General features: G+C 44.1%; 1 long non-coding RNA gene across 1 annotated transcript; it reads left to right on the plus strand.

The window, feature by feature from the left end:
• Nucleotides 1-6,784: 6,784 nt before the first annotated feature.
• Nucleotides 6,785-26,314, plus strand: LOC123464897. The gene is made up of 3 exons (XR_006639971.1): nt 6,785-8,492; nt 16,899-16,972; nt 24,437-26,314. It is a non-coding gene; the product is annotated as an uncharacterized LOC123464897 (long non-coding RNA).
• The last annotated feature ends 1,123 nt before the right edge of the window (nt 26,315-27,437 follow it).

The following is a 27,437-nucleotide window of genomic DNA, read 5'->3' on the forward strand; positions in this document are numbered from 1 at the left end:
AAAGTGTCGACGATCACTCTTGCCATCTCTTGTTCGACCACTTCCAATTTGCCTTGATTCATGGAACTAACATTCCAGGTTCCTAGTCAATATTGCTCTTTACAGCATTGGACCTTGCTTCTATCACCAGTCGCATCCACAACTGGGTGTTGTTTTTGCTTTGGCTCCATCCCTTCATTCTTTCTGGAGTTATTTCTCCACTGATCTCCAGTATTATTGGTCACCTACTGACCTGGGGAGTTCCTCTTTCAGTATCCTATCATTTTGCCTTTTCATACAAGGGCAAAATGTATGGGGTTCATGGGGTTCTCAAGGCAAGAATACTGAAGTGGTTTGCCATTCCTTTCTCCAGTGGACCATATTTTGTCAGAACTCTCCACCATGACCTGTCCATCTTGGGTGGCCCTACATGGCATGGGTTAGTTTCGTTGAGTTAGACAAGGCTGAGGTCCATGTGATTAGCTTGGTTAGTTTTCTGTGATTGTGGTTTCAGTCTGTCTCAGGGCTTTACATACTGGTTGGTGTCTTTGTCTGTAGTGTTTAGCACAAGGCCTAGAATCTAGCAGCTGCTCAATAAATACTTTTTGAAGGCTGATAACCTGAGTGACCTTTGCATGCACAAGGATTTATCTACAGGTTAATGCTGTAGTATATTCTAATATTAGGAAACAAACATAAAATTGGCTTTTTAATTCAATTGACTAATGATTTTGCTTAACACTTCTGCTCCCAGCAGAACATCTCTGCTTGCTGATCTGATTAAGAACGTGGAACACCCCATGGTGGTCATTCTCTGTGATTTAATTCCTGTGATGCCAAAGCTGCTGAGAGTGGAGTAAATGCAGGCTTCACTTCTGGTAAAAAATCTTTGCTTGGGTCCCTTGTGTAATTGAGCCATTTGTATGAGTGCATCATTCGCACGATTGGTTTTCTGGAGGGGTTTCTTTTCTGTTTTAGTAAGGGGTCCTCTCCTTCTCTCTGACTCCAGGATCCCACAGGAGCTCTGGGCAGTGTGGGGGCCTTGTGGCATCTCCAGCCCAGCGGCCATCTTGCACACCGAGGCTTCACCAGTCAGGAGGCATTGCCCAGGGGTCCTGGGTACGTGCGAAGGGCTCTGGGAAGGGGTGTCTGAGGTGAGAGATGTAGGTGTCAGGGCCCAACTGGAATTCTAACAACAAAGGCTGTTAACAACATGCTTCAGTTAAAAACATGCTTCCTTTCCAGGACTGGTTGGCAATGAAATGAGCTCATGTATGCTTAGCTCATAGTAGAAGGTCTGCTAATTTTAAATAGGATTTTGTCTACAGCCCAGGGACAAATTCAGCTTGACTCTTAGGAGGATTCTGCAGAGAGAAGACGGGGGTCATGTCAACCGGCGACCATAGAGTCCCTTCCTCCCGGTAAGCACAGCGGTGGGCATGAGGAGAAGGGCAAGATGGTGGAGGGTGACCGTCTCCCCTCTACTCGGTGACAGAGGCATCAGGCCACACTCCACCTTCCTTCCCTGCCCTCTTCCCATCCTCAGACCGCAGGACTGTTTCAGAGTGGCCCCAAGTTGGGATGTCTTCTTGGTTCTTGATGGCCAGTGTGCATTGGGCAGAGCTGGGGGCACCTCGTTGCAGCCTGCCCTGTGACTCTGGTCTCAGCACAATCAGTCTTCCTTAATTTCTTTGTTTGCTTGGCTTTTATTTCCTTCCAAAAGTCTTGGTTGGGAGTAGACACACCCTGACACTAGGATATTCAGAGATGCTCACATTTGCAGACACACTCAGAAACACATATTCACACCCACAAAAACACAGACATTCACAGGCACGTGTATTCACAGGCATGCTTACACAGAGATACACACACACACACACACACACACACACACACACACGATGGTCACCTGGCTGTACTGTGGAGAGTTCTCTCTTGGGAATGTTTTTGTTCCAGTTGGCTTAAGGCAAATTACAACCTCAGTATCTTTAGACTATTTTCAAAATATAGTATTGTTGTGATAAACCAAATCATAAAAACATGCCGAGTTTCAGAGTGTTTCAATAATTAATTTTAGGGTCTGAGTCGGTTGCAAATATTTGTCTAGAATTACCTATCCTCAGACACCTCGCTATGGAAAGAAAACCCTCTGGACGATGAGCTATTTATAGCACTATTTTAAAAGTTTACCTTTTTGAAAGGCAACATCTCTTTGGGAGTTAAGTCCTGGAGCTGCCTGGCAGAAAAATTGGTACTTGGAAATCACATGTTGTCATGGTAGCGAGAAAACCTTACGGTGTAACTGTTTCTTTGTGCAGTGAGCATACGACTGCAAAGCCTTGAACTTCTGGGGTGAGAAATCATGTCGCTCTCCTGAGCCCAGGAGCCTTTATAGATGTCAGAGCAGAGAGATGTTTTCTTAATGCTTTAAGGTAAAATATTACATGACAGAGCCCAAGAAAACACGGGACTCTAAAAAGCAAATTGACAAAATCTGTCATTTTAGAAAAACCGAATTTATTCAGGACTCCTCGTCTCCAGGAAAATCATGGAGAGGGAATGTCAGGAGCTGTGGTTTTCCTGAATAGGTCTTGGCTTGTGTACTTCATGAGCCATTCTTGAGAAAAGTCAATTTTTCACACGTTTACAGAAATAATTTGCTTCAGATCTGCAATGACGGCTTGAAACCGCATGTGTTTCTGAAACTGCCAATCCAGTATAATGTCTGGGGTATCTTTTTTTTTTTTTTTAATACTACTTAAATTAGATCTATGCAGAGTGTGGAAACAGCAGATATCTGGCAATCCACAGACCAGTCAAGAAAAATTAAAAAGGAACTTTCTTTGAGCAGATGAAGTGACAGTCTTGGGCCATTATCAGCAGAGTTGTGTGTAGCGAATGCACGAATCATTTCAGAGATAATGAGACATTAAGTTTCTTGGTTCACTATTTAAAAATATAAAACCAACAATTACAGATGGAAACTATTCATTCTGAGATTTAAGGAGGGAAAAGAAGAAAAAAAAATGAGAGAGAGAGAGGGCTTACGTTTTTTGAACACTTGAGCATGCTATAGAGAATTGAACCAGGGCAGTCCTGATTGTCCCACAAGGGGAGATGGCAAGGCTTTGAGAGAAAGGATGAGCAGGGCCCATGTGCCCTGGCTCTGGGTCTGCTTGTGACCCAGGCTGGGCCTCCAGCCAACCCTCTGTCTCCTGAGCAGTAGGAGGCCCACAGTGGGACTGAAGGTCCCCCGCTGAGCCATCCATTCTTCCCACACAATCCCAAGGTGGGAGAAAGTTAAAGTGTGAGTCTGACTCTTTGTGACCCAGTTGACTGTAACCCACCAGGCTCCTCTGTCCATGAGATTCTCTAGGCAAGAATCCTGGAGTGGGTTTTCATTCCCTTCTCCAGAGGATCTTCCGGACCCAGGGATGAAAAGTGGGTCTCCTGCACTGCAGCAGATACTCTACTGTCTGAGCCACCAGGGAAGCCTCAAAGTGGGAGGAGTTTATAGAAAATACATAATGCACAGGTGGAAGTTTGGCTTACTAGATTCATCAGTGATTGACAAGAAATGTCAGGCATCTAACTCCATTGTCAGTGAAGCTTTTCTATTTGAATCACTTAAGGGCTCGGTGGGGGACTTCGTGAACAACTAAAGATCAACATTTTTTAAATCCTTCATTCCTCATTTGAAGCATATTTCAGTAGAAAAGGCATGGTTCTTGAACACCCCCATGAACTATCACACACGCTCAGTATTTAATAGGCAATCACATTCAGTCGTTTATTTGGCAATTTGTTTAAACGTCTTATACTTTGAAACACATTTTTTAATATTATTCATTTGCACTGTGTAGATGCAAAGCTGTATTGGACAAAGGCAAACTTCAGTTCAACCCTGGTCATAGTGAAATTAGTAAAAGCTAAAAATGCAGTACCTTCCAATGTCTGTGAGGGTGTCCCTAACCATTTTTAAGTTTGCAGTTAGTAGCAGTCATATACTATTCAGAGGTGTAAAAGCTTTTACAACTGAATGGCAAATACCAGATTCCATATCCTTAAAAATATTAAGCATATATTTCCTTTAATTAAAAAATACTCATTTGATTCTGTATGATACTTGTGAAGGTTATTTAGCAATAGTTTGATGATGATATATCGATTGAGGAACTCTCCCCTAATTTCCTAGAAAACATTCATTAAAATCTCAAAGCAGTCTCTGATGCATTTTTTCCTCAAAGAAAGTGTATTATTTGGAAAACAAACACTGTTGCCTTGCGATAGGTTTTTTTTTTTTTTCAAGTGAGCCAACACAACGGAATAAAATATATGATTGGTCGTGGCTGAGTCACTTCCTGTTTCAATAACAAGCGTGTCATTAGCAAAACTGTAAGCAGCACAGTTTGTCACCGTGTGTGTGGCTTTGTTTGTACATGTTGCCAGAAACAAGTTCTTAGGGAAAACACACTCATTGCTCTATTACCAAGAAAGAAAGTTTCGGCGAGTGGTTTTGGCAGCAGCTGTTGCCTTGTTTATTATTTATCTATAACTGAAGCTTCCCTAACGGAAGGGACAGTGTTTGCCCAGCAGCCTAAGTGGAGCTGCAGTTTTGCCCAGGGAAATCATAATTCACTCCTGTCACCAGAGCCCTAACACGAATGCACATGGGCTTCCGAAGACTGAGAGTTGCGCTCCAGCCGTGGGGCAGAGGGACTGGACATCAGGGAACCAAACTTTTGCCTGGCTTGGCTACCAAGTGACCATTTGAGCTTGGATTTGCATTTCCACTTCTACAAAACAGCAGTGTTGAATTGTATAGTCTCAGAGCCTCCTTCCAGCAAAAACGGCTCTTTTCCTGGAATCAGGAAATTGAGCTGGCATTTTTCACACATGGGTGTCTGATGCTTGCTAAGTTTAGAACCTGCCCCCCGCCCCCGATCCCTGAGATTCCCCACCCCCACCCCTGGGGCTCATTAAAGTGATTCGTGTGTGATTCATCACCTTGCTACCTCCAGGGCAGTATGGCTCCTGCCTTGGTGCTACCACTTGTGAAAATTGCTGTAACTCGGCAGCTGGAGGAGTCCAGACCTGGCCCCGAGTCAGATCAGGTAGATGACATCGTCTGGAGCTCTGAGGGCAAAGGTGAGGTTGGGAGGGGAACAGAGGCCTCTAGTCCCCATGCTTCTGAAATCCTGCCCAGGGCTGTCTTGGACGCTGATGTGATTAGGCTCAGATTCACGGAGACCCACTTCAAGGATCTGCCGGGTTTATCTGCCGGAAACCACCTGGCCGAACCCTCGGTGTCCACCCCCTCGAGTAAGGGTGACCCAGCATCTTATCAGAGGGAGCCTCAGACCAACGCCCAGTTGTAGCTGTGCCCCAGTTAAGAATCCTGTTGCCTGTGAGGGAACATCTGGACTCACCATTTCTCTTTCAAACCCCTCCAAGAGAATTCGTTCCTGACCACATGGCTGTCTTGAATGTAGGCTAAAAATGCATCTCGAGTTTCCTTCTAAAGGCACCATGAAGCTGTAATAATTAACATCTTATTTTCATTCATTAGAATTCTACACTGACCTCTAATCTGGTGGGAGGTATTCTATAAGTGCTAAGTCAATATTTGTTCTCGGTTGTAAAAAATGAGTAAAATGGGCAAGACCCTGCTTTCCTGTCACTGATAACCCTGTGTGTGAGCAATGCTTGCACACGGCTGGGTCGGACTTGGCTGTAACTGCCAGCCTGGTGCCTCCTGCACGGACCCCACTTATCTCTGATCCGTGTGTACTCCTTATTCCCTCTGTGCTCCATGTGGGACTTGGCCACATGCACACTGTTTAAGATGCTGCTGAAAATGTCTTAATACTTTTTCCTTGGAAGCCTGGTATTCCTGGGGAGGGGGTGAACTATGGGAAAGTGTGTCATCCTCAGGAGCTGGGCCAACGGAGCGTTTATGGGCCATGGGTCCTGGTTCTGGTTCTGATCAGACACTGTGTGGAGAGCCTCAAGTGGGCCCATTCAGGGTTTTCATCCATTCAGGAGTGATGTGGTCCACCCCTTGAATTTAGAAGTAATTTGGATCTCTGGGTCCTGGGCAGAACCTAGGAAATACAAAGTCCGCTCCTCAGTTGCTTCTGCTTATCAAGAGTTTGTGGGCTGTGCAAGAACTGGGGCTGTAATTTCCTGCTTCCGCTCATGTTAAAGCAATAGTTGGGTCATCGATGATCTCTGGCCTGTCCACTGCGGGCAGTGTCATGGGGATGTGGAGCCTCCTACCTGGGAGGGACAGAATCCACCTGGTCTCTCACTCCCCATTTGACTGTCTCAGAATCATTCCTCCAGGCTTTCCCTTAGCTGGGGATCTAGCTGCAAGCTTCCCAGTCCCCGGTCCCTGCGGGTTTTCTTAGTGGCTTCTCACCACTTTACTTCCCAGCTCAGGACGTGGTAAAAAGCTGCAAGCCTGCCTCCTCTCTCTTGGCTAATTTCCACTATGAACCTTCTCCCCTAAGGCCCTGGCTTTGCTCAGGCTTCTCTTACCTCCTGGAAGCATCCTGCCTCTTCCTGACCGCATCGTCCCCCATCTGTGGTGTGACGGCTCTTCTTCTGTGCGTTTGCTGTGCCCTGTGTCCTCATGAGATGCTAGAGTGTTTCTTTGACAACTATGGTTTCATTTGCACAGCATCTTCAGTTAAGGATGAGGGTCAGGGATGTTTTTCCCTGGCTCCCAGCCCACCGTAGATGCATGGTTTCTAGACAGCTTCCAGCTGTGGGACTGTGTGCCAGTCTTGCTTTTGTCTCAGTTCCCTCACTTGTGGCCTGGGGATGCTCTGACCTGTCTCAGGGCATCTCCTGGTCCTGTGGACAGAGGCTGTCTCCTTCTAGCTCCCAGCGACCCTGGGGGAGTCAGCTTATTCATTCTCCTTGGAAAGCTCCTCAGAAGGATGGTTCCGCCCCAGGTCTGTTAACACTGTTTCAGATTTGAGGTTCAGAACAGAGTGCTGTCAGCTGGCTTGCTGGTGGGCCCCACGTCCCCTGTGCCCCCTCCCCCCTCCCAGGGAGAGAGGCCAGGGTCAGAGCTGTTGGCAGGCGATGAGCAGACGTTCCTGCTGCTGTGGTTGTCAACCCTGCTGCTATTTTGGGGCCTGTATTGTTCACTCAGGGTTTCGTTTTCCTTTGCCGTCTATTTTGGCACGGCCTTGCTCCCAAAGGGCAGGCTCTGTCGTGGCCGAGGGTTCGTCCACATCTTTGTCCAAGTTTACGTGGTGACATGTCACCTCCAGAAGGAAAAAAATATGAGAGCATGAGAACACGATCTTCCATGCAGAATTGTTTTTAAACACTTCAAAGCAAAAGAGACATCTTAGAACATTTTCATTTTCATATGTAAAGTTGAGGAAGTCAGATTTACCCAGTGATGTGAATTAGGGGAACGGGATGGGCTGTGAGGACCAGTCTACAGTGTGTGCTTGTGTGTGCACCTGTGTGTATGTGTGTGTGTGTGTGTGTGTGTTCTGTGTGTGTGCATAAAATCCTTCATCTACTCTTCTGTTTTCTGAATGACATGCTTCTTGGGCCCCCAGGACCAAGGTTCTCTAGTCTCACTGAAACAGCCTATAGATACATGTGTCCCTGAAAACTTGCGTGTGTGACTGTATAGTCGTGGAGGGGCCGGCACAACGAGCTCCAGCTCGGGTATGTAACACGCACTTGACAGCATGTGCTGTGCTCACAAGGGTCACAGTATTTTGTGTCGATCTTCAGCTTAATTCTGAGTGCCGGACCCAGGTACTCGAGGAGGACAAGGGCCAGCCAGGAGGTGTGGGGACTCTACGTGGAAATGGCCATGCTCTGGGGACAACTGAGGAATTAGCCTTGACACTGAGGCTTGTACGAACTGAAGAGTCTTGTCTCGCTCCCAGATCTGGCAGCTCCGCATGCCTGGTTAACTGGGCTTACGGGAAAAACACTCACAGGTGAAAGACCTTTGGCATCCACTCCTAACTTTCAGTTCCGAGGACGGTGAGTTCCCGGTACAAGGGAGTGGAAGCTGACGTCACCGAAAAAATATTGCCTTGCTTTGAAATCTGCAAGCGCTTTCAAAGTCCTCCTGTACACAGGGCTGAAAACGTGTTTCCCAATTGTCATGGGCAACTTATAAACAGATGTTCCAGAAACAAATAAACCAAATACAAAAACACGTTGGTTTGTGTTCAAGAATGCAACATGGTATTTACATGTGCCTTACTATGCTGTTTTCACTGACAAAGTTCCCAGAAGAGATTGTTAGGACTGAAAGTCCAAAATTAGCTCTAGGACAAGAGTGAAAAATTTCGACAGGCGCTCTGAAATGGTTTGTGTGTTTGAAGCCATATATGGGTGAAAGTAGCCATTTCAACAGGGAGTAAAAAAAAAATAAGGAAAACATTTTGCACACAACAGAAAAATGCTTACACTTTCATCTGTGAAAAGGAGTTCATATTCCCAAGGCATGCTGAATGAGACTCCAGGTAGGTTTTAAATTTGCTTTTATAAAACTTATTTGAAATGCTTCACTAACTTTCAGGGTAGAATCAGGAAATGTTGCTTCCACTAATTATTATTTAACAGTTGGCTAGCATTTCACTTCTGTGTATGTGCTCCTTCTCATGACTAAAAACTAGTGAACATTTAATTGAATTGTGATAATAATCTTAATAGCATCATCGTACATTTATTCCTTAAAGCCATTTCATGTTTGCAAATTGCTTTTGCATTCCTTTTAGCTAGTTACATAACTTACTTTGCTCAAAGAGTAAAATTAAATTCCTACGAATATAATGTGTTTTTGATGCTTCGGTGTAAATACAAATATGTCAAGGAATGCACGGAAATGATCTCATTTCAAGAGGGGTTCATCAGTGCTCGTTGCCAAGTGTCTTTCCATGGCATTGCTGTTGGACCACATGCTGCCGTCCTCACAGGTCTAGGAGCGGCCTTGAGATTAAGTTCTAGAATATGGCATAACTAATGAGAACCTCCTGTATAGCACAGGGAACTTTGGCCAATGCTTTGTGGTGACAAAGAGGGGTGTATGTATGTGTGTAGCTGACTCAGTTTGCTGTACAGCAGAAACTAACATCACATTGTAAAACAACCATACTCCAATAACAGAAATTTTTAATAATAAAAGTAAATAAAATATGGCATTTCCTGGCATGTGGTCAATTGATTCAATCATCTAAACTCTCATCTGCTGACATCCTTGACTGTCAGGCCTGGAGCTGGTTAGACTCCAGAAGCGGTTCCAAACTTGGTGTTCTGAAGGAGGGGTCCCTGCTGTTCAGTGGTCACCCTGAAGGGCTCGTCGATTTCCACTGTGGAAGAGCAGCCAAGGGAAGCCCCTCAAGCAGATGCTCTCTTTATTGGAAATTCTTTGTAAGTAAATCCTAATGTTGGATAGCCATCAAGGAACAGTCCAATCTGAGTAACCTCAGAATGCTAAACTGGGTGAAGAATGGCTCCGCAAGAGAGTTGCTGTTATTCTTAATGTTAAAAAATAAAAATCTTTCTACAGGGCTTGTGTGTTCAGGCTCAGCCTCCAGATAGCCAGTGGACCTACAGGGGCTGGAGTGGGGGGTGGGAAGGTGAGGAGGCGGCTGTGCATTGGGAAGTTGTGTTTCAGGGAGAGCTGGGTTTCACAGTCTAGGTGTGCTGTAGGGCTATGCCATTCAGCACCCAGCTGTTGTCCATGCCATCAGTTTAGTCAAAATATTGCAGGGTCATCTGTTTGGAGGCACCCCAGGTGGAAGAGAGAGGGTGGACTTTGGGCAGTTAGGAGTGTTTCCCTAACTCACTCAGCAACCTTTCCCTTAGAAGATCAACCTCCTGCCCCCTTGGAAATGCCTCCAGGGATACAGTTCTGATAACATCAGGAGGCCTGAGGATGTTTTGAGGACTTTAATCTCCAACCAGTGTCCTCTGCCCACACCTGCTGTCTTCACCTGGAGTCAGGAGAAGGGCCTTAGGCTAGTCTAGTCTGAAGCCGCCTGGCTCCCCAACCTCTTCTCTCTGGAGAGTCCTCCACTAGTCCCCTCTCTGCTGACACTTTCCCCAGTTGTGTTGACTGTGACTACCAGGACAGTCTACCTCCAAAGATCATGCTCCCCCGGGCCCCCAACACACCTTCTAATTAAACCGCATCTCCTGCTTGGAGCATCCCAGATGGTGGCAGGTCAAGTGGCTGGTGAGGTCTGTCTTGGGTAAAATGTACAACTTACAGAACAGAAAACCTCCTTGTTAACAAAAGAGAAATTTCCCTCATATTCTTTGATTCTACAAGAGGCAGGGCCTTTAAACATTTTTCTGAGAATTGGAGTTTTTCTTTTATTCCTGCTTAAAATTAAAAAAAAAATTGAGATATAATGAGCATATATACTCTATTATATATTAGTTACATGTGTACAACATTACAATTCAATACATGTATATACTGTGAAATGATGGCTCCAATTAAGTCTAGTTAATATCTGTCACCATCCCTAGCTACAACATTTTTTTTCATGTGATGAGAGCTCTTAAACTCTACTTTCTAAGCAACTGTCAAATACACATTGCAGTATTGTTAACCATAGTCACCATGTTGCATATTACGTGTGTAATACAGTAAGAAGTTTTACTCCTTCACATAGAAATAAGTGGTTTTGAAATTTGAGCCACAAGGCGATCAGTTTGGACCTTCTTAGTAGATATGTATTATATACTTTCAAAAGCATTGCTCACTTATTAATAATGCTTGTGAGAATTAACAGAGTACAGTATAACCTCATCAATTTTTCCACCTGGAGAGGAAAGACAAAAACTGATCACACTGACCCATCAGCAGACACGATCTGGGCATTTTTGAATGAGTGAAAATTGCAGATCCAAAAGGGCCCCTGAGTACCTGCGAGGCTTGTGCTGGTAAACGCTGCAGTCCTCAGGTGCTGGTCACTGGGCCATTGTGCAGATGGCTATCAGGGGATCCAAATACCATCTTCCTCTCCATCAGGGCTTTGTGTTCGCTTTATTGACGCACATCCCATATCACCATAGTAACACTGCTCATTCCTGCCATAATTCCCCTCCAAGATAGTATGGCACTTCAGGAGGGCTGAACAGAATCCATAGGGACTTAGGTTGGGATGTGAGAAGGCACCCCTCCCCCAAATTCTGTCAGGCTGAGACTCTACTCCATAGGATATAGTACTTCATATTCCTCACATATATTTCTGTGCTTTATGATAAATATATTTTAGACATTAATTAAAAAAAAACAAACATTTTCCCTAAATCTAAAACTTACAGGTATAAGAGCTAGCATTTCTTTCCATTTTTAGTTAAGCCCTAAATGTTTCTGAGCTCTTCATTTCCAGAATGGGCACAAAGTTGATACAAAACCCAAAGACGGATTCTCTAGGACACCTGTTTTATGACTTTGATGTGCTTACCTGTGGTTTGGACCCATGACTAAGCTCTAAGCTCTCTCCTCCCCCAACTCACACTGAGTGCTTCCCGGCGGTCAGCGTGTTCCTTGTAGATGGCGTTGATTTCATAAACACTCATAATCCACCATGCTGGGTTCCATTTCAGTGACCATTCATCATCCTTCTTGGATTGGAGCATGTATCAAAATAACTCCCCCAAAGATATCTACCTCTGCCACTATCTCTCATAATTCACATGGAACTGCCAGAAAATACTGTGTGGGGGGCTAAAAAGAATGGTTGTGTCCATATGTGCTGCATGGGGGCAGGTGTTTCCTTTCTGGTTGTGGCCCTGACTTCTCCTTCCATAGCCAGCCACACGGTCTGTCCTCCCACACCCATCCCCTGTGCTGCCTCCATCTGACCATTATGTCTCCACTCCAGGTTTTAAGCAATTGGAAGGTGCACACCACAGTGTTCATCAAGTCACAGCTTCCCTGGGATTGGGTAGAGACATTCTCTGTTGGCAAGAAAAAACATTCTCACCTTGTCTGGTGTGGTTCCTTTGTATGTGAGGGAAACCAAGGTCTTAACTAATGAAATTTGGTCAGTCTCCAAATCACATAGCTGGTAACTTTCAAAGCCAGAATTCAGGTCTAAGTTGAGTTGACTCCCAGTCTGGGAGGCTAACGTCATGTCTCGTCCCTGAGATTTTCCTGCCCCCAGGACACATCAGGAACTGCCTGCTGCTCCCGCATGGAGACGGGGGCCACCCGCCCTTCATGGTTGTACAGACTCCACCCACTTGATTTGGTTCCGTTAACTAGACTTCCGGAGCACTTAAAACACTATCATGATTTCACTTTCTATGTGAGGAGCATCACAGGCTTCCGAACTCGAACATTCTCCAGTACTCTAGAGGAAGTGAAATCCACCAGTCTTTCTGAATATGGCTTTAGGTCCACATTTCAGGCATCACCGGGGATCCTCTGATACCTTCTTCACAGTGACATCTTATCTTCTGCTGCCTGAGAGTCTTCTCGTGTATAACAAGTGAACAGAAGACTTTCTTTTCTTTCCCCTTCTGGCTCTGCAAAGATACAGAGCGGGGGAAAGGGGACTATTTTACAGTACTGATGAATTTGGTTTTTAATCTGTGCTTCCTCACTTGGGTGCAGTGTGGCTCACATGGTGAAACAGGTACATCTGTGTGAGTGTCGTGAGCCTCTGTAGGCAAGCCATCTCAGACGGCTGAGGTGACTGAGTTTACTATTACACCTTCAGAAGTGGGCTTCCCCAACTGTCACCCTTGGGATAGAGAGAGCTCCCCACCCCACGTATGACAAACCACCCTGACCCTGATGTGTGGCTGTGGGATTAAACCTGGGTCAGGCTGTCACTTCCTAGTAACAGCACCTCATCCACTGCCTTTACTTTTATCCCCTCATCCCCTATTCCTAGGATCCTTTAAAAGACATCTAGGAGTTGGATGCTCCAGCAGCCTCCCCAGGGCTCTGGACTCACGTCGGGTCAAGGAGCTCCCTTCCTGTGCTCCTGGTTGTGCATCCATTTGATGGTACATATGCATCACTGCTGCTGTATGCAGGTTACTACCACCTTTAGCTACTTCTCCTGGTGACCTTGCGGGCCAGGACTTGGGATGGGCTCAAGCATGCAGTTCTCACATGGGGCCCCTCATGGCATTGCAGCTGGACCTTGTCCAGAGCTGCTGTCCCTGAAGGCTGCCTGGGCTGGAGGTTGGGGTGGCTCGGTGCTGTTGGCTATGAGCTTGGCCGAGGTACCATGGAGTGCCAGCAGGTGACCCCCATGACGTCAGACTCTGTGGAGCTCGATGTACAAGCATCTTGAGAGAACCACATTGGGGTGCACAGACCACACTTCAAGAGCACTGTAGCTTCACGTTCACCATAAGCTGTGGTTGAAGCTGACGCACCTCCAACCAGAGTCAACGGGGAGGGACATAGGCCCCACCCCACGAAGGGAGAAAACCCAAAACATGAGGTGTCATTTGTCATCTATGTTAGGCTCGTCCCTAATTCAATCACGCATTTTTGGGAGCAAGTTGACATTGGGTCCTTCATGCTCTCACCAGCCTGCTTAGACACGACACAGTGCAACATGGGGCATTGTGTTCAAAGAAGAGCAACACAGCAGTATCTTGATGTGACAAGCATGTAAGACTGGGGTCAGTATTTGCTGATCACAATTAAATTTTGTGTAGCATATTTCTGACTGCACATATAAATAGATTGGCTATGCAGAAGGTTCTAATGGTGCCCTAGCCTCATTTTCTGTGGAGATATAACCTTGGAAGTGAGACCTGCCAGCCCTACAGGTCTTCTGATACATCCATTTAAGACTGTTCTGGCCCTGAGGTTCACTTATCTATCCAGTGCTAGTCTTGAGTTCTGAGGAAGGAAGCAGTTGCTCACTTGCTCTCTGTCCTTTTCCAACACCAAGGAAAGAAGGAGCTGGGTGTCTGAACTCCACCAGCCCAGAGCGCTTCACTCAATGCTTCTTGCAAAGAAGCGCATGCTTGTGGCTGCATCTGGAGAATCTTGTTTTCCAGGAAGCTCGTGAGAAAAACAACAGAGCTAAAGTAAGCCCGGGGAAAATGCATTTGGGGCAGGCTTCTGACCCAAGAGAAGGGTTCATCTGTGTTTGTATTAAGCACAGCCCCACCCCCAAGCCAAGCTTCCTAAGCGGAAGGTAGACAAGCAGGCTGAGGCCATGTGACATCATTTTCCATCCTGGAGACTCCTCCCTATTTCAGTGCAGGAATGAGTCCAAATGAACCCAACAGAAACCTGGACCTGCACACAGGGGACGTCACCATTTACTGTCCTCATTTGTCTGTGACCTCAAAGGTTCAGGACATAAAGAGTGACTGCTCCCCATTGAAATCAGTGGGTCCATCTGTAAACACACAGCAAGGTAACGGATTCCACTGCTCAGTGAAAGAACACGGCTCAAGGGACACTTCTGTTGGCTGGGGAAATAGCCAGCCTTCTTGTGGAAGTTACACTCGTGACCACATCGCTCGTACTCCTACGTAGGAGCGTGGCTGAAGTGTGTTCTCATCCTTGTCTTTTGCACTTGCTTATGAACTTCTTCACAAGTAGGTCCAATGTCCCTCTTCTAGCTTTTGTATCCTTAGGGGAAATATACACTACAGCTCATTGCTGCTGCTGCTGCTGTTAAGTCACTTCAGTCGTGTCCGACTCTGTGCAATCCCATAGATGGCAGCCCACCAGGTTCCCCCGTCCCTGGGATTCTCCAGGCAAGAACACTGGAGTGGGTTACAGCTCATTGCTGCTGCTGCTGCTGCTAAGTCGCTTCAGTCGTGTCCAACTCTGTGCGACCCCATAGACAGCAGCCCACCAGGCTCTGCCATTCCTGGGATTCTCCAGGCAAGAACACTGGAGTGGGTTGCCATTCCCTTCTCCAGGGGATCTTCCCGGCCCAGGGATTAAACCCAGGTCTCCCTCATTGCAAGCGGATTCTTTACCAGCTGAGCCACCAGGGAAGCCCTCATATATGTTTTTACATATATATATATACACACATACATATATATATAAATGCCACAATGGCGACTTTGGTAAACAAAAATTTTACAATAAGCTTTCAATAAATAAGATAAAGATGTTTTTCTCATGACTAATCTTTGGACATTGTCCAAGAACATGTTCAGATAGTGTAACATGTGAATGCTGACATGATGTTTTTGTAAATCAACTTCCTTTTGTAAGGAAAACACAGAATCAGGATGTACCCACACAGACGAGCTTTAGTCATAGGACCAATGATTTCACGCTCACATGAAGATAATTTACTGCAGCACTTTTTATTCTAAAGCAGGATATCACCTTAGACTATTTAGAAAGATGGCATTCTGCAATTTTGTGGTGTCTTCAGCATCCATTGCACTTTACAGAAAAAAATGCATTTATTTCAAGAATTCTACTAAAAGTATCTAAGGATGGCACCTTTTCCAAGGAATACATGTATGTCATCCAGATGTCAGCTTAGGAGGGTGGCCTCTCTGTTTTCTATGATGGTGCAGTCAGAGGTGGTAGAGATGTCAGCTGTTTAAATTAAATGAAAAATACATGAGTCTTTTCCATCCCCAACAACAACAAAAAAATACATTCTTTTTTTCTGAAATCATCAGAAATTATTGGAAAACATGTGAAGTTAACTGAATTCCTTGTTCATTTCATTTTCTCCCTCAAATAGCAACTCTGTTCCCTGATCTACATTCAGTGAGTTAAACACAGTGTTCAGTGCGAATTAAAATCTACAAGGCCCTTAATCACAGCATCATTAAGACTGAAACATGGAAAAGAATACTGTTTCAGTCAGGAATGACATTATTGCTACTACCTTCTCCATTTGTCCCACTCTGTCCCTCCCCTACTGTGTCCACAAGCCCATTCTCTACATCCAGGTCTCCATTCCTTCCCTGCACATCGATTCATCAATGCAACTGTTTAGATTACATTTATATGTGTTAATATACAATATTTGTTCTTCTCTTTTGGACTTACTTCATTCTGTATAAATTATGTGTGAAGTGGATGCCTGCTAAGAGGTGGCTGTGTAACACAGGAAATCCAGTCTGGCACTCTATGATGACCTAGAGGGGTGGCATTGGGGAAGAGAGAGGGGCTCAAGAGGGAGGGGTTATATGTACAATTATGGCTGATTATACATACATATATTGGGTTTCCTCAGGTAGTAAAGAATCTACCTGCAATGCCAGAGACTTGGATTTAATCCCTGGATCAGGAAGATCCCTTGGAGAAGGAAATGGCTGCCCTCTCCAGTATTTTTGTCTGGAGAATCCCATGGACAGAGGAGCCTGAAGGGCTACAGTTCATGGGTCGCAAAGAGTTGGGCATGACTGAGTGACTAACACTTTCACTTTCATACATATATCATTTATGGCGGATAAAGACCCTGGTGCTGGGAAAGATTGAAGGCAGGAGGAGAAGGGGACGACAGAGGATGAGATGGTTGGATGGCATCACCAACTCAATGGACATGAGTTTGAGTAAGCTCTGGGAGATGGTGAAGGACAGGGAAGCCTGGCGTGCTGCAGTGCATGGGGTTGCAAAGATTTGGACACGACTGAGAGACTGAACAACAATGACAAATGACTGATTTGCATTGTTGTATGGCAGAAACCAACATAATATTGTAAAAATTAAAGAAAAAAAAGAATAACGTTGTGTTGGAGGAAGCACATAAGACATGATGTGACTTCTCTCCCTAAGGACATTGTTTCTTTGGCTAGCTCTTTTGTTTAAGAAGGAAATGGCACCCCACTGCAGTACTCTTGCCTGGAAAATCCCATGGATGGAGGAGAGTGGTAGGCTACAGTCCATGGGGTTGCAAAGAGTCAGACGCGACTGAGCGACTTCACTTCACTTCACTTCTTTGTTTAAGGAGGAAGAAAGCGGAGCACTTTCATTTTGGTTTCTGGGAAATTCGGCTATTCTTCCCTCCTGTTTATCAACAAGGTGAGTAAGCGCTATCAGCTACACTGATTAGATACTTGGCAAATGTGCCTAAGACCAGCCCAGCTATGCCCCATGATCTTCAAAGAGAAAGAAAACCTGGATGAAAAACAATGTAGACTGGGGATAAGATGCTGCCATAGAATTGAAGGAGAAAGTAGGTGACAATGGAGAGTCTTAATAGATACTGAGAATTACCTTTTGTCTGTAACCCATCTGATTTCCACTGATACTAACTTATATTAGGAAAGGAAAGGAAAAGCCTGTAGTTCTTGTCCATATAGATTCCCCTGTTCTGGGTATGGCATTAAGGTTTATGGGAATGAAAGTGAAATGTTAGAATACAATGATCAGGGTGCTTTCAAGCACTTTATCTCACTGACATTCCCAAGCCCACTGTGGCCTTTGTAGAGATATCAGTGTCTTTATAAAACAGAAGAACACTCAGAACTTGATGAAATGTAATAGTTTCCTTGGGGAGCCACGTGGCTAGTGAAGTACAGATTTGAGGGTTAGAGCTAGTCAGTATGCCAATTCTCTCTTCTCTGAGTGGCATAGGGAACAAATACTTTTAAAGTGTATATTCTACTTGTTTATATGTAGTATCAGAAGAAAAGGCAATTTCCTTTTCACTTTGGTATATTAAGAATGAAACATTTGAAATGCATGCTTCAAAAATGAAATATACGCTTAGTACGATTATCTCACGTGGTGGATCTCAATAACTGAATCTGTAGTATTCCTGGGATCCAAGTCACAATTTTAGATGCTTAGATATTCTACATAAGAACAATATCCAGAGTACTCATTTAGTATGTTTAGGTTTTCTTCAATCAATTTTACAACAACGCTGAACACCATTACCAAAACAACTTTACTGTTCAGCTAAGGTGAAGAAGTCTTCAGAATGAGTGAAATACTGCTTTGTGGTTCTCATGACCTCCCCACAAGTCTATTTTCACTTGATAACTCAATCTCTCAGAAGAGATTTTGGCTAAAAATGTGATCATTTTTGTTCGACTTTTTGTTGTTTAGGTCCGAGTTGAGCCTTTCTTTGGATAACAGTTGTCTGGTAGATGTGGCGACTGAGTTTTCTTTAAGGAAAAAAGTTTTAGTTCAGAAAAAATATTAAGTGAAAGACATATACCAGCAACATAGATATATGGGTTTGCTATAAGTCATATAGACACAAAGCATTTTCCTGTGTTGTTTCTGGGCTGGAAGTATTGCCATATTGGTATCGGAACCCCAAGCAATTAAAAAAAAAAAACACTGGATTTTTTTAAGAAAACTCCATATTGTTTTCCATAGTGGCTGTATCAATTTACATTTCCACCAACAGTGTAGGAGGGTCCCCTTTTCTCCAAGCTCTCTCCAACATTTATTGTTTGTAGATTTTTTAATGATGACCATTCTGACTGGTGTGAGGTGTTATCTCATTGTAGTTGTGATTTGCATTTCTCTAATAATTAGTGATACTGAACATCTTTCTGTGTGCCTCTTGGCCATCTGTATGAAAAGCCTATTGAGGTTTCTGGCCAGGTTTTGATTGGGTTATTTGTGTCATTTTTTTTTTTTTTTTTAATATTGAGCTGCATGAGCTGTTTGAATATTTTGGAGATTAATCCCTTGTCAGCTGCTTCATTTGCAAATATTTTTTTCCCATTCTGAAGGTTGACTTTTTGTCTTGTTTTATGGTTTCCTTTACTATGCAAAAGCTAAAAAGCATTTAAAAAAATAACTGGAGAGGGAAGTCTGACTGTGAGTACGCCTGTATTTAGGGTCAACAGTTACGGGTCAGCAGAGGCTTGAATGGTGTGTCCAGAGACCCAGGGGCAGAATGCACAGCAGAGGTAATGGGGAAGACTCTGCTCTGAAAATAAGAAACTGGTTACTTGGAGGAGAGATAAGGTTGCAGATTGTGTGGTATGAGATGATGAGAAACCTTGGAATTTAGCCTAAGCACTGGAACATCAGCAAACTTCTAACTTCAGGCTACATCAGGACAGCTCAGTTTAACCTTAAATAAAGTGGGTAAAACCAAGTGGATATTGGAGAAAACTTGCAAATTGAAACAGCCTTCCTGAAGGAGCTGAAGAAACTGTCCCAACTCCCTGGTCTTACAAAGAGAAGAGTACACTTGGTTGAGGGGTAGGGGGCACCTAAAACACTTAAAAGCTGAGAACAGAATAATTTAATGATAGGAAAGTTACACTGAGTCGGTGACATCTGAAGTACGTAGATTTATGTAAATGGTCTTGTCAATAGGTTTTCACAGGGTGCTGAGGTCCCAAACCATCAGCAAGGGTCAGCCTGCCCTGGAGCCCCTGGTATCACAGATCTTCAGAAAATCAGGAAAACTTCATAGGCCCCCCGAGGACAGGTCCTGCCCCAACAGGATCCTGAAAAATAAGGGAAAGAATGTTTGGAACTGGCTGCGATTTTGAGGACAATAATGAGGAAGAGGACAAAGGGGCATTTCCAGAATGTTCTCTTGAGGTGGCCGCAAGAGGAGCACCCTCTCATTCCACCCTTTGCTGCCCCAGTGCATGCGCACACATGCATGCACACACATACACACACACACACACACACACACACACACACACACACAGACTCCATCCCTCCATCCACCCTGGTGTATGGGACAGTGTCACAGGAGAGGCCGGCTGGTGGCTGCGCTGGAGAAGCTGGGTTCACTGGACACTTGGCAGGGGGTGTGGGGGGCCTCCCCGGGAAGCGGTGTGGGCAGAATCTACAGTCCTCTCTCTTGCAAGGGAGGGGCTCCGTGTGCCCCTGGGAGAGGTGGCCTCGGGGATGCGCCTCTCCCATGGGAGGAAAGCGCCAGCCTGCTCTGTGTCAGGTCACAGCCTCCTAACTGACCAGCCTTGGCTCTGTGGCTCCAGATGGATTCCTGTAAAATCTGGGCAGGTTTCCAGGAGTCTGGGCCAGAGGAGACCTGGGGGCTGGGCTCGCATCTTTATATGATGCCCGAGCCCGGCTCCTTATGCCTGCCCAGGGTTGCCTCGCTGCTGGTCCAACACAGGGGTCTCGTCCAGACCCTGACCAGTGGTCCTCCCGCCTGGGGTAGGGCCTGACTGAGCCTTGACTGGAGTGTGGGGAGGGGAGATGGAAGGAGAGGCTACTTCCTCTGCCCACACCTAGACCCAGAAAACAATCCGCGTGTCTGTGTGTGTGTGTGTATATGTGTGTGTCTGTGTGTTTGTGTGTGCCCATAGGTATGTGTATCTCTGTGTGTACATGGATGTGTATGTGAGTACATGTGTGTATATCTATGTATGTGTGTGTCTGTGTAGGAGTATATATGTATCTATGTGTGCATTTGTGTGTATATGTCTCTGTGTACATGTCTACACATGTGTATTTGTGTGTGTGTGTATGTGTGCCTATATGTATCTGTATCTGTGTGTGCATGTGAGTGTGTGTATGTGTGTGTGTGTGTAAGCACACAGGGCAGGGGAGGAGGTATAGGCTGGAGCGAGGTTATGCAGTTTGCTGCCTGAGTACTGGTATGTTCCCAGCAAACACACGCACACACACAATACACACACACACACACACTCCGCATACTGGCCACAAAGCTCTCTGACCCTCCAGGGTATCTGCCCCACCCTGTGTTTCAGCACAAACACGTGACAGCTGGGCCCACTCAGGGCCCATGGGCACAGATCTACTCAGGGCCCATGGGCACAGATCTTCCCATGGCATAAAGATCCACCACTTTGACTAAAGAATGAGTTCGTGAACATTCACAAAACCTGTTCTGAAATGACTTCGAAAACAGTTAACAGGCACAGCTGGAAAGGATGCACTTTATGCCGCAACAAAGTGCTTCAAGGCAGATACTGCTCTCAGAGCTCCGACGTCAGGACGCTCCCCACACCCTCGTCCATTTCTTTTATTACTGCTGAGTCTTTTGGCCTTGTATTTAATGACATACACTTTTTTCTGTACTAGTGTTCAGTTCCTTTTAAATCGCAATCAGAATGGAAACTGAAATGAGGAAAAACAGAAGGACTTCAGCATTAGCCTCGTAAGCCCTTTAGAGACACCATCCAACTCTGAGCATTGTTATCAAGAAACAAGACAAGAGTTTCTGTTTGCACAACCTAGCATCAAAGGCTGTTTTGATTTCTTTAGTTTCTATAAAAAATCCAAGGATAAATTTATATAGGTTTTTAAAGGAGTAGATCTTGTGTGACACATAACTTCTCTAAGCCAGTTTCCTTTAATTAAAACGTGCATATAATCCAGACTTACAGACCACACACACTGTCTCGCACAGCGCCTAAAACATAGTAACCATCCAATACAGTGAGTGGTTGGTGAATGGGCAGGGAAGCCTGGCATGCTGCAGTCCATGGGTTCGCAAAGAGTTGGACACAACTGAGCGACTGGACTGACTGACTGTGGGCAGAACAGGGCTTCAGAAAATGCTGAAACTTATGTGACAAATGAAGCAAATAGTTTTGTTTTTTTTTTTTTAAAAAACCAACAGTATGAAGGCATTCAGACGGGCTGTCCAAACAGCATCGCTTAATCACCAACATCCAGATCCGAATTTTAATTTCAGCTGTTCTGAAAAACGCTAATATGCCAATTATTTGGTTTTCTTTCATTGATTCAAATAAACATCTAAGCCAAACTAACAGAGGATTCCAGCACACACAGCCCAACACATTTGGAAAGTAAACAGCACATTCATTAGAAATTCTGTCCTGTGGCTGGAGCACAGAAGATTCTGATGGCAAAAAGACACTGATGACAGTGTGTGAGTCAAACATGAAGATGGCAGAATGTGCAAATCAGGTCATCAATGTTTTCACTGGAAAGACTAGATTTTAATCTGTTGTCTAAAAGACTGAGGTGTGTTGAAAACGTATGCAATAGAAATAACTTTCCCCATAAAAGGAAAGCTTTTTCCATAAGACGCATACAAAATGTATAAGCAATTCCTATTTAAAATTGTATCCATAGAGGTTTTATTTGCATTCTAAACAAGGGCTTGAAGATAGGCTATTTATAATGTTCTGTACCTGGAATTTGAGCTGATTTTAATGCTATTCCTGGGCTTTGGTGACAGGAGATGATGGTGTGTGTGTGGGTTGGTGGGGGGGAGGGGCAGTGGGGCAAAGCAACATTAATGGAAAAAATGTACAGCTTTATTTTTTCCCCATTTATTTGGAAAGATAAGCTCTATATTGTACTACAAAAGTGATCATTCTGCTTGAGATCAGGTTTCTTTTGGGAAGTTAATCCAATTACACTTCCGTTATGTCCACACCAACATGATTTAGCTGTAACATGACACATATGGAAAACAGAGGCTGTGGTTAAGGTATCAGACTTGGGAAGTAGAAGGAGTGAATTCCTTATTTTTCAATGAAGCCTCAACCTTTTCTGAATAGCATTGAGCATTGCATTACGAAATGGCTTCGGTGTATGGCTTTTATATGGAGAAGTACTTTGGCTACAAGAGTGATTTCTTTGAATTCATGAGGTAAGAGGGATACCAGCATCCTATCAGTCTTGTGACTGAGGTCTCACCCTTCCACATCAGGAAGTGCAGTTTTCTCTTATTGGGTCCTAATGATACTGCCATGAATTTATGTACCTGCAGAAAGAGTTCAGATGATGATAAAATTAAAGCTCCTGTTTTCCCTTATCACCAATTGCACCTGAATTAAACCTGTGCTTTGGGAGAAACTGATTGGAGCAGCCTCAGTGTTCTTGTGTGTGTCTGAAAAGTCTTGCAGGTCACAGGACCCTGACACTTAGCTCCGTTCAGCAACACTTACTGTGGGCTTGCTAGCAACTGCCAGAGCAATGGGTACCTAAAAACGTGTTTTTTTTTCTCTTTCCCAATTTTTTCTTTCACTGAAGTATAGTTGATTTACACTGTTGTGTTCATTTCTGTTAATTCCCACCATATCTGCTGTAACAGCAAAATGTTTCAATTATACATCAGATCAGTCGCTCAGTTGTGTCCGACTTTGCGACCCCATGAATCGCAGCACGCCAGGCCTCCCTGTCCATCACCAACTCCCGGAGTGCACTCAGACTCACGTCCATCGAATCAGTGATGCCATCCAGCCATCTCATCCTCTGTCGTCCCCTTCTCCTCCTGCCCCCAAACCCTCCCAGCATCAGTCTTTTCCAATGAGTCAACTCTTCGCATGAGGTGGCCAAAGTACTGGAGTTTCAGCTTTAGCATCATTCCTTCCAAAGAAATCCCAGGGCTGATCTCCTTCAGAATGGACTGGTTGGATCTCCTTGCAGTCCAAGGGACTCTCAAGAGTCTTCTCCAACACCACAGTTCAAAAGCATCAATTCTTTGGCACTCAGCCTTCTTCACAGTCCAACTCTCACATCCATACATGACCACAGGAAAAACCATAGCCTTGACTAGACGAACCTTTGTTGGCAAAGTAATGTCTCTGCTTTTGAATATGCTATCTAGGTTGGTCATAACTTTCCTTCCAAGAAGTAAGCGTCTTTTAATTTCATGGCTGCAGTCACCATCTGTAGTGATTTTGGAGCCCAGAAAAATAAAGTCTGACACTGTTTCCACTGTTTCCCCATCTATTTCCCATGAAGTGGTGGGACCGGATGCCATGATCTTCGTTTTCTGAATGTTGAGCTTTAAGCCAACTTTCTCACTCTCCACTTGCATATTGTTTTCCATCCTGGATTATCCTGGGATATTGAATATTGTTCTCTGTGCAATAGAACAAGACCTTGTTGTTTATCCATTCTGTGTATAATAGTTTGCATCTGCTAACCCCACCTCCCACTGCATCCCTTCCCCAACCCTGCCCCTTCTTGGCAACCATAAGTCTGGGGAACAAATTTTTAATTTAAGTAAAATGATGCTACAGCCAATTTCCTCAGAAATAAGGGAAGGAAGAAGCTTTATTTATAACAACGTGATGATCGTGCTTACATTTTCTTAACTTTCACATAAACTTGTCATTTCCCATACCATCACTCTGTGAGGATGCTGATGTATTTAACTTGCATTTCATGAATGAAGGATGGGATGCTTAGACTTTAGCATCCTGTGGTTAGAGTCTTCAGGAGGAAGACAACAACCCAAGTGTTGCGCCTTATTGTTCAGTGCTTTCACCTGATTAAATATTCACATTTCATGCAATGAAAGAGATGGAAATTATTTTACCGGTGGCCACATGGATGAGAATGCAGCTTAAGGTCATGGCTATCGCCCATCACTAAAGTAGAAAATTCCTTCTTCTGGGATCTTTCTTCTCTAGACATCAGATTCTATTGTAGAGCCTGGGGTCTGGTTTATGGGTTTTACTTATTTGTTTTTTTTTTAAGCTGCTAATCAAAGTATAAAGCATCATTTGAAATCAATGGAAATACACATATATACACACACACATACATATATATATATATATATTTTTTTTTTTTTTTTTTCTGAAGACAGTGGCTGGCTGGTCCTGAGGAAGAGAATGAGAATCTTTACAGAGGCAGAAGCATAAAGGCTTATAAATGGAAGAGCAGAGGTGAGCAGGACAGTTAGAGAGATATTCACACCCTGTGCCAACAGACAGGATGGTCCTGCAGACCTGACCGTGGAAAGGCTCTTGGGGGGATCTCTGTCCTGCAGGGCAGACACCTGCCTTCTCTGGGGTGAGTGCAGCCTGCCCAGGGCAGGACCCAAGGTGGGGCTGCTCAGATATCCCAACTCTGGCTCAGATTAGTTCCAAAGCATACCAGGCCACCCCTTGTATGAAAGAGGATGCTATCAGGGGAACTTTCTGAAGCACTACCATGTGTCCCATACCTTTCCAGGGTTTAACTGCAGCATCTAATTAAGAGTAATGCCCAGATCCTGAGGTCTGCAGACAGGCTGTCCAGGGGGAGGTGGTATTTCTGCTGGGTAGTAGTGGCGCAATTGAGGGTTCAAGATTTAATCCATCCAAACTCTGGTTTCCAACTTAAAATGAGGAGGGTAGGGACAGTTCCCTGCCAGGGCTACTGTGAAAACAAAAGGGGACAATCCATGTGATGCGTAGGTGCTTATTCTTAGCTGCTTCTGTTCCGAATGTCCTTATATCAGTGGATCATCTTTGATGGGAGGAGCTGAGTGCTAAAGCATCTTCAGTCCAGAGTTGAATGTCTCAGAGGACGTGCCTCCACTTTAGCCTGGTGGGAGAGGACCTGGGCTGGATGGAGCCCCCCGCTTTGGTGATGGAGGATAGTTTTCAGAGAGCTGTTGAAGCGAACCAGGAACACTCGAGGTTGGCAGGTGGACTTCATGCTGTGGGAACACAGAGGAGAGAGGTTTTGAGAACGGCTGAAGGCACACGATTTTGAATTCTACTTACGTTTCCTCTGCTGCTCCGGACCCCTCAGTGTGAAATGTGCGCCCGAGACCCTGAGCAGAAAGCTGGGCTCTAGCTCTTTGGTTTGGGGCGGAGAAGGCTGTGATGCTGGCTCTGTTCCCCCATTATCCTCTCAGCCCCTTGGGGAAGGACCAAGCTTGTTCCCATGGTATCTGCACACCAAGGACAGTGTTGGCTTGGCTACAGGCTCTTCAGTCTTCTCGTCACTATAAAGACAATTTTCTAGAGTCATATACCTTTGGACCTTGACCAAGTCCAAAAATATTTGTTTAGAATTCAAGGTACAGATTAACAAAAAAGTGAGATCCCCAGTGGGATAATCATCAAATCTATTATAGGTTAGAGCTATTGATTTCTGTAAACTAGATTGCACTCTCTTGGAGGGAAGTGATTGGGTTTATTCATCTTTGTTTCATCAAAGTGTTTGTCACACACAGTGCTTTTCCATACGGATCTTTAAAAAACCTTCCCGCTATGAGATTAAATTTGACCTATTGAAGAGAAGCAGAGTTGATGGTCTTTGAAGAGAATGAAGACCAAAAGTTTAAGAAGACCTGACTGAGGCATAGAATGACAAAATAATTGGTATATTTGGTCAAAAGTTTTCAGCATTATGTGGACAAAACAGTAAAAATTGCTTTAATTCTGTACGTGGTTGGTTGAATTAATCACACTGCTTAGAATTAAATGCACTGTTTTTTGTTTTTCTTTTTAATTTCGATGAATGAAACTTAAATGAGTCAAACCTGTCTTAAAAATATATGACTTTTGGTTGAAAATTGCCCGTGATATGGACATTACTCTTCCTATGGATTTTCCTTTTGTGAATGTTTTATCTACTTAATAAAATTTTATTGTGTGAAAATGCATACATGAGAATTGAATCTTTGTTGTTTATTCTAATACGTGATACATTTGTAAAACTGAATTTGAAAATTTGTTCAAATTAATAATTAAGATGTTTTCAATTATTCATTAAATCTCTTAATAAATGCCTGCATTTATTAACTCCATTGATAAATGTTAATAGCCCTCTAAATACACTTACCTATTGTGTAATATTAGGTCATTTTTCATGTTATTTTCTCCAAGGGATTTGAAAATACCTTTGACTCAATTGTAATCCTTTAAAGGCTGAGGAGAACCAAGTTTAAACAAAAAATTCCCTCATCCTTCCTCCAGTACATAAGATATATGGAGTTTAAAAAGGTTTTTAAATTTTATATTGGACTACAGTTGATTTACAAAGTCGTATTAGCTCCAGGTATACCACAGAGTGATTCACTTATACATATATATATATACACCTGTTCTTTTTCAAATTCTTTTCCTATTTAGGTTATTATAGAATATTGAGCAGAATTCCCTATGCTATATGTTAGGTCTTTGTGTGTGTGTGTGTGTTTTAAACCAAACTACTTTCTGATTTTTCAAGTCAATTTTTTGGAGATTGGTCAGTTAAAAATCATAATTTTTAACCCCAATGAAGCTAGTCACTTCTCAGTCAACTGCTTGTCAAAGGCAGGCTGGTTTATGGACCCTTGGCTGTGCTGATTTTGCAAACAGCTGCCCTCGGCAGAGGAGCTGGAGACGATAGAGCAGAGGTGAGCTGTTAGCAGAAGATGCACTCAGAGGCTCACTGCTGTCTTCCCAGGATTTGCCTGCCGGAACTACTGCAGTCTGGCTCAGTTTTACTGTTACAGCTTCATACCTTTTAAAAGCACCGTGAAGTTGGTTAAAACATGAAGCGGCTGGGCAGCCCCTGGGGCAAATTACTGATGTAGGAGTTACTGATACTTCTTAAGCATCTTAATGAGTTTAGCATATTTGGCAATCCCACTAGGTTCTTAAAGAGTGTGTGACTTACAGACTTTTAAATCTACCTCAGCAACAAGGTCATCAATGGATGCAGGTTATAATATGGCATTAACTTTTCCTTATGCATTTACATGGACTATAGCATGGCGTTTGTTTTTTCCACTATACCCAATACCCTCTAGAAAACTCATGTCAATATAGGCGCAGGGGATTAAGGCATGCAAACCATTATGCATAAAATTAGCTACAAGTTAACA

Source organism: Bubalus bubalis, chromosome 14 (assembly GCF_019923935.1).
Source record: "Bubalus bubalis isolate 160015118507 breed Murrah chromosome 14, NDDB_SH_1, whole genome shotgun sequence".
Taxonomy (NCBI): domain Eukaryota; kingdom Metazoa; phylum Chordata; class Mammalia; order Artiodactyla; family Bovidae; genus Bubalus; species Bubalus bubalis.